This window comes from Pogona vitticeps, chromosome 2 (assembly GCF_051106095.1).
Source record: "Pogona vitticeps strain Pit_001003342236 chromosome 2, PviZW2.1, whole genome shotgun sequence".
Lineage (NCBI taxonomy): Eukaryota > Metazoa > Chordata > Lepidosauria > Squamata > Agamidae > Pogona > Pogona vitticeps.
The window spans coordinates 232,080,358-232,088,899 of record NC_135784.1 but is presented as its reverse complement, the minus strand read 5'-3'; positions in this window follow the sequence as shown (position 1 = coordinate 232,088,899).

Genomic DNA, 8,542 nt, shown 5'->3' with positions numbered 1-8,542 from the left:
TCCTACAGGAGCAGCATCTTAGTGTGATGCTGATTTTGTGGGAAAGGTTCTCATGATTTTAGAGCTTTCCCCGTGATATGCCCTGACTGTATGGTTGTAGGCATCTCAAAGTGACTATGGGACTATTGATTGAACCTATGGAAAAGAATCTTCACCATGACTTTTGTATTTCATTTTGAGTAAAAACTGCTAAAAGCCATCCTGGTGCCCATTGCCAGTGGAAGAGAATTCAATCAGCCACCTGTGTATTGGGTGAATCAGTGCTTCTTTTTGGAGGTTCTGGACCTGCTGGTGATATTGTTGAGTAGTATCATAGGAGAAAGGAAAGAGGGGAATTTCTTCTTGCTATCCCCGTGTAAAATGTATAAATATATACTCTGAAAATAAACCTTTTAAGATTGGCTGCAGAGGATACCACGGCAGACAGCAGAGTTTGAAAAATGTTACATGTTTGGATTACCTTTCCCATCATCCCCCTATCAAAATGGTAATGCTGGTGGAAGGAATTCTGGGAGCTGTAGTTTAAAAAAAGTATCCCTGTCCCATCCAACCTCTGACCCACAGTTACTTCAGACTCATCATTCTCAAGATCCACAGAGCGCCCAGGAATGTCCAAGATAGTGTGAGAGACTGTTTTGCTGGCTTGCTGGTTCTCTTTCATGGGAGCCGTTGAGGATGCTTCCCTCAGGACTCCTCAAGTTCTGAAGCTGGCACCTGGAACAGGGATATGCAAAGAAAGGAGAGGAGAAGCCACCTGTGTCTCCTCACCTGATTTGGCAAGAAATGTAAATAAGGACACCTCATTGTTGTGTCATGGCTACTCTAAAGCAGCCACTATAGGAAAATCTCGAAGGGGCTCAGTAAGGAACAGAACATGAACACACCTCCAGTGTGGGAAAACTGCTGACAATTAGACCTTTTCAGAGTCCCCATTTTGGCTACTAGCACGTTTGGATTTTCCTGGCAAAAGTCAATTGTACTTGATTACAATTTGACACAAACTGTAATTATATTGAAAGCTCGAAGTTCCTGTTCAGAGCCAAGTCTTGAGAAACCCTGGAATAAAGAGAAAAAGGACAACACTTTGTACTCCAAGTTGAACAGCTATAATATCCCTACTGCAATTACTTAACATTTATGTCTCCTGCCATTATGGAGATCCCTACAATGCTGATGAACAGTTAATTCACCTTCATCCATCTCAACACTGCCTCCAGGCACGAGGCCAGAGCATTCAGTTGCCTCTTCAGATTCCAGTGTTGCAGAGAAATAACAAGTGGGGGGTCTCCTGCATATTGATAGTTTGTCTCAAATTTTTTTGTGGCCTCTCCTATACAGATGTCAGAACTGGGGATCCATTCATGCTCTGAAACACCCTGCCATTCTATTTTGAGGAGGCTGTCCCTCTCTACCCTAAAACAGACAAGATTAGGTGAACGTAGCCAAAGCTATTTCTGTCCTCAAACAAGCATCAAATCCTGTCTGAAGCAGATCAAAGTAAGATTCAGCTTTATCCAAGAGCACCCGAAAATGAAATACTGCCATTCACCGTGTTGCTGCCCCTGCCATTCCTGAGGGCATTTGTGACCAGATGGTAGTATAAATCTCTAGTTCAAGGGAGGCGACCACTCCCCCCTTCATGAGTGTTTTCATCAACATTTCTTCAAAGCAGGGAAGGGGGAGTCATGCCATCAATCACTGATGCATTTGTCACTTTGCAGGTCCACCCAATCTACTACAGCTAGCTTAGAGGAGCCATGATGGGCAAGACAGTACATCACAAGTTACACAAATGTTGGAATCTTCTCCAGCCCTCAGCCTGAAGAAACTAAAACTAGTCCTGCAAAACAGTACATGACAATACATACCATATTCTTAGTGGACTGGTCCTCCCTTGATGAAGATTCAGAGCTTCCTGGCCACCAAGGAGTAGACCACTCTGAAGATTTTTGAGTTTGCAGAAAAGGATGTTGAAATATTTTATTGATAACTAGGTTTCAAGCCTAGTCCTAGAGTCAGAGACAAGTCAGGATCACAACCTAGCCACAGAGAGTGAACATTCCTTGCCAACAACTGAAAGCATAGTCAAGATTAGTGTCTAATAGAACACCTGCTTGCAACAGCCTCCTTAAGAACAAGACCTTCATGAGGAAGACTTATGGCAAGGTGCCTGCAGGTGAGGTACTGTTGAGGCTCTGGAAGCTCAGCTTAATAAATCCTAAGAGCTAACATCTGCCAAAATCATCCTTCTCGACTGGACTGGACTTGGCTGGACCTGACACTCACTTACTCACTCACTCAGTTTTTATACTGCCCCACTTAGTGGAAATCTACTGTTCTGGACAGTCTTACACCGCAACATAAATCCCACCTTCAAACCATAAAGGTTAACACATAATAAGAAGAATAGGAAGAATAAGAATAAGAATAAAGCAAATGAACAGACTAAGAAAGGAAACTACATGGTGGTGACAAACCTCAGCAGTAAAGGAGAGACCATGGGTTCCATGGCTACCTGATGGGGAAGATGTCCCTAAAGGCTTCTTTGAACAGTTCAGTTTGAGTAGTTTCTTAAAGGTCTGGAGGGAGGAGGCCTGCCAGATCTCCAAAGGGAGACAGTTCCAAAATACTGGGGCCACTACTGAGAAGCCCTAACTCCCAGTAGATGTCCTCCTCGCTTCTTTCACTGTGGCCACTCACAAACATTAGTCCTGGGAAGACTTGGTAAAATGGGCAACAGTTCTTTCATGTTTGACCCCAGGCTGTCTTTAACTCTCCCTTTGGATTTAGCCTCACCTGATTTACTTGTTCTCCGGTTGGACTCGGCCAGATGCTTTTTGCTTGGTGTAGACTTTTGATTATCTGGATGTTATCCTTGGGCCCTCTGATACCTAGGACAGGACACCTGAACAGACACTGTATCAAGTCAAAACAAAGAGTGTTCTTAGAATGTTTGTTGAATTTGTCACAGTGACCTTGTGAGGATTCCATTTGCACGTTTACCTGCACCACTTAGGAAAGCTCAGATGGGATAGATATTCAAGACACAATGAAGATTGCATACTAAGCTTTCTTTCTTTTCTTCACCACAACCCAATAAGTCAAATTATGTACTCTTCTATGTATTTCATCACCTTTGTGAAGAGTCTTGTGTGCCTTGTGCTCCAACTCTCTTCCAATCACTTTCATTGTGCAACGTTCCCCAGAAAACTAAGGTGATGATGGGAGAGGTATGTAGCATCTAAACACAGTACAGTACAGGAAAGATCATTCAGGAGTGACTGTGCTGCTTGTTGCCATAGGTAGTCTTGTGTAAAACAGGGTGTAGCATTCACCCTTGTTACACAATAAGTTATGTATTATTCATGAGTTATATGCTAATGTGATTAAGAGGTGGGGCCACAAGAGATGTTAAAAGGCATAGCCTGAAAGAGGAGGGGTCAGTTGTATTGAGTTCAGTCTGTGTTAGGAATCAGAGAGAGGAGGAGGGGTCTGAGGAGTGATTAGTCTGAGTGTGAATTGTGATAATAACTATAGAAGGTTAATATTGAAGCTTGATGAAATTTGAAGATTGTGCTTATGAAGAGTTCAATAAACCCACTGTAATCAATAAGCCTGTTGTATTAAAAAGTCAGTACTGAATAGACCTTCATCTTTTCTGAGTAAAGTAAGTTGATAAGGAGATCAAGTGGCGGCAGCGTGTCAAGAGGTGTTTGGGTTTGCCTTTGTGAGCTCTGTGTTTAGTGAGACAAACAGGGGCCACAAGGGCGAATGCCACAATTGGTGTCCAGTGGTGGGATACAAAACAATCCAGTCAAGCCAGAAGTTTGAAAGTGAAAATTTTTTAGTTGTGGGTAACTTTTTAGAAAGAGGTCTGTGGTGAAGTGAGTGACCTACCAGAGCTTTTGTGGAAAAGCTTAGTGGCAGGGCTTCTGATCCCAGATCTGGGAGAACTAAAGACACGGAATCACTTTGAAGGAAAAAATCCTTTTATTTACCTCAGAATTTGAGAGACCTTGTGACTAGCTTAAAATCCAAGGCTCTGAGAGTTAAGGGATTGCTTATGGATAAAAGTGGAAACCAGAGGTCAGAACAGATCTGAGGGGATAGAAAAACCCAAGCAGAATCTTGAGAAATAAAATTATTTTGGTGTCTGTGAGCAGGGATAGCTCACACATGAAAAGACACAGTAACTTAAGATTTGCTAGCTGGAGAACAGCCAGAAAGAGCTGGAGGGAAGTGCAACAACAATAGTTACTGGAATTCAAGCAGAAAGACAGGTCCTTTTAAAAATCAGTACTTACACTCAATACTAATTAACTCAGATGTAAACATGCTACCCAAACGTAGCCAGAAGGGGAGTCATGAGGCAGAGAGTTTACCTCAAGAAATGGAGGGAAATTGAGACACTTTAACTACAATGGAACAGGAGGAAATTGATGAGGGTGCCTCAGAGAGACAAAAGGAATTAAGCTCCCAAGAGTTTGAAAATTGGAAATTACAACAAGAATTTAAATTGAAGGAATTAGAAATTAAGGAAAAAGCCAAAGTTGAAGAGAAAGCTCAGGAACTACAGCTCAAGGAATTAGAAATTAGAGAAAAAGCCAGCGCTGAAGAGAAAGCTAAGGAGCTACAGCTCAGGGAAATGGAAATTAGAGAAAAAGCCAGAGCTGAAGGGAAAGCTCAGGAACTCAAAGCTGAGCAAGAGGAATTAAATGGAATTAAAACAAATGGAATTTCAAATAGAGATGAAAAGATTGGAAATTGCTGCCCAAAACAATAGTAATAATAACAATAGTAACAGCTCTAGTGAGGGAAATCTTTCAAAAATTGATCTAAAGAAATTTCCCCAATATAGGAAATGAAATTGCCCAGAATATTTCCTCATTTCATTTGAGAGAGCATGTTAGGACTTTGATATCAAGGACGATGAAAGGATGATAATTCTGAGATCACAAATAAGTGGAGATTTACCCGAACTGTATTCTCAGATGCCTCTGGAGCTGGTTTTGAAGCCTATAGAAAAATGGTACAGTATATTCAAGATTTGGCATAGATGCAGAACACCTGAGGAGAAAATTTCGTTCCCTTACCAAAAAGCCTGAAGAATCTTATTCTGAGTTAGGGGCTAAACTTACTCACAGTTCGGACAAATGTGTGGAATGTGAAAATGTCACTTCTCTAGAACAGATGAAAAATATGATTGGGTTAGAACAATTTTATTCTATTTTGCCTGGGGAACTGCGTTATTTAGTCAAAGACAAAAAACTTAAAACTACTAGAAGCTGGTGAAAAGACGGATTCTATTAGTGAGTTCCGAAACCCCAGGTTCTCTGAGGTAAATTTTAACAGGCCAGACTGGGACAACAATAAGAGACCATTAAAAAAATTACCTCAGTGAAACATCAGGGAAAGAAGGCCAGAGTAGTGCCTCGCCTGAGTTGCCAGGGCCTAGTCCACCGAAGCGAGTGAACTCTGAGGAAAAATTTAACAGATCACCTCAGAATGATCAAAAACTTATAGACAGTGTTATAACTGTGGAGCGTATGGGCATATTCAGTCGAATTGTATGAAAAACAGAAATAAAGAGGGAGAAGATGATAATCAGGCCAAGAAAGTTTACTGCTTAAAACCAGCTGAAGCCACTGAAGGAGGTAGTAACAATGGTGGTTTTGTCTCCATGGCAACTAGCACGACAGAGAATTCTGATCTGCCACTAGCCAGGGTCATTCAGTGTTTCCTTGTAAAGACAAAAAATATTTTAGTACAGAACCCTTGTGAGAAAATTCTTATTAATGAGAAGTCTTATGTGGGAGTTGTTGATACCTGTTCCAACATAACCCTGTGTCATCCTGATGTGGTGCCTAAAGAACAAATACTTCCAAACCAAGCTGTTACAATTAAGGGTATAAGTTCTACTCCAGTGATTTTGCCTATAGCTAAAGTAAAGATAAACTATAGAGACTGGGTTGGAATTTGGGATGTGGCAATTTCTGATCAAATTCCAGCACCTTGTTTAATCGGACTAGATCTAACTAAGCATGTGCAGAGTGCTTTTGGGGTTACATGTGCCCTGGGAGAGCAGTTAACAATCCCTGAGTGAAAAATGGAATCCCTAATCTCTGAATCAAACCAGGGATGCCCCAGTTTAGAGGAAAACCCTGAGATAGCAGAAATGGCTGAGGAGGTCATATTGAAAAACCCTAATGATACTTCCTGTATTGATGAACAGAATGAAGACGGTACTTCAAAGGTTGGTATTAGAAAACCTAAAGAGAATCCCATTCCACTGACCCCTGAACACCCAGAGAGGTCTATAACTGATTAAGACCTGAAATATAAAGTTTACCTTAAAGGCACCTCATAGAGGGGAAGGACCTTACCAACAGCTACATGTCCCTGAGAAACATAGGGAGAAAATACCGGCTGCTTTTCTAATCGGTTGGGATTTGATAGAGCATGCTAAGAGTGCTTTTGTACTTACACGCTCACCAGGTGGCCAGAGACCACCCACTGCAGTAGAAATGGATACTGGAGCAGAGGGAAACCTGGAGGGAGAAAGTTCCTTGGATAGCCAGCTTAATAATTGTGCAGAAGCTGATCTCATCCTTTTAAAGAATCCCAATAAAAATAATTTTGCCCAGGAGCAGAAAGAGGACACTAGCTTGGTGGGTTGTGTTGAAACGGCCAGTTCACCTACTTTATTGTCTCCTGAATGCCCTGAGAGATCTTGCCTCGATAAGGATCTTTTATACAGTGGTGCCTCACTTGACGAGGATAATTCATTCAATTCAAATCGCTGTTAAGCAAAATCCTCGTCAAGCAAAATTTAAAAACCCATTGAAATGCATTGAGAACTGGTTCAATGCATTCCAATGGGCAAAATACCTGCTCGTTTTGCAAAGATCCTCCATAGGGCAGCCATTTTCCGGTGCCTATAAAGCAAGGAATCCATCCTAAAGCACAGCGGGGAGCCATTTTGCACACCAGGCAGCCATTTTAGAGCCACTGACCAGCTGTTTTAAAATCGTTGTCTAGCGAAAAATCGGTTCCCGCAGCAGGGAACCGATCATCGTTAAGCGAAATTTCCCCATAGGAACATCATTTTGCAAGCACAATCATTGTAAAGTGGTTTCGTCGTTTAACAAGGTAATCATTAAGCGAGGCACCACCATATAGGGAAAAGTCCTTAGAAGTGACAGAGCCAAGCTTGGGAAGTACTCCTGGAAAGGAGAAAGGCTTGTATGAGACCCAGGAAAGAGCATTCTGCCCTGAGGACCAAGTAGTGGGACTGAGATCTATAGAGGAAAGTAAATTGCTATTGGCAGGGTCGGAACCTATAGATGTGTTGCACCAGCATTGGAGGGCTAGTGAGTCCATTGTCATGGTCGGACAATTTTCTGGTAAAATTTAGACTCTGCCACTACTACCCTCTGCAGGTGTGGGGGATCAATTAAAATGATCCACCCCCGGAGACTTATAGATCCTGAAGGATTCCTGAATGCTCTAGGGGAGTTTCCAGCTGATATGGTTGGCGCTCCTGTCGAAGCCCAGGTCGCCTTGTGGTACAAGGAGATGGCCCGGGCGGTTGACACGATCGCACCTAGGCACCCTCTCCCTGCCCGCAGAGCCTATACGGCTCCATGGTATACAGAGGAGCTTCTGGCTATGAAACAGTTGGGGAGATGGCTTGAGCGCAGATGGAGGAAATATTGCTGCGACTATGACCAAACACAGCTTAGAGCCCATTATCGGGCCTACTCTGTGGCAATACGGCTGGCGAAACGCCAGTATTTCTCCAGTCATATTGCTTCCTCGGTGTGTCGTCCAGCAGAGCTATTTCGAGTGGTTCGGGACCTTCTTCAACCTAATGGTTCAGTGGAGGTCCTGGACTCCTCAGTGGCTCACTGTAACAAATTTGTTACACACTTTGAGGGAAAAATTGCTCAGATTCGCAGAGTTGGACTCCACTGTTGATGCAGAGCCTATGGTTGTGTCCAGTGCTCCAGACTTATGTCATAATTTATTGGATGAGATCCAGTTGTTATGACCTGAGGATGTGGACAGGGTGCTTGGATCGGTTCGTGCCACCACTACACAACTCGACCCTTGCCCATCATAGCTAATAAAGAAATCTGCTAGGGAAATTCGCACCTGATCCTGGAGGTCATCAACTCCTCGTTAAGAGAGGGAGTGGTTCCTGCCCCATTAAAGGAGGCAGTGATCCGCCCACTCCTAAAAAAACTTAATCTGGACCCAGGTCTAGTGAACAACTATTGACCAATAGCAAACCTGCCTTTTCTGGGCAAGGTGTTGCAATGTGTGGTGGCTGAGCAGCTCCAAACTCTCCTGGATGAAACTGATTGTCTAGATCCATTTCAATTGGGTTTCAGGCTGGGTTATGGGACAGAAAGTGCCTTGGTTGCGCTGTTCAAAGACCTTTGCTGAGAGAAAGACAGGGGCAATGCATCCCTGTTGATTCTCCTGGATCTCTCAGCGGCTTTTGACACCATTGACCATGGTGTCCTTCTGGACAGATTGG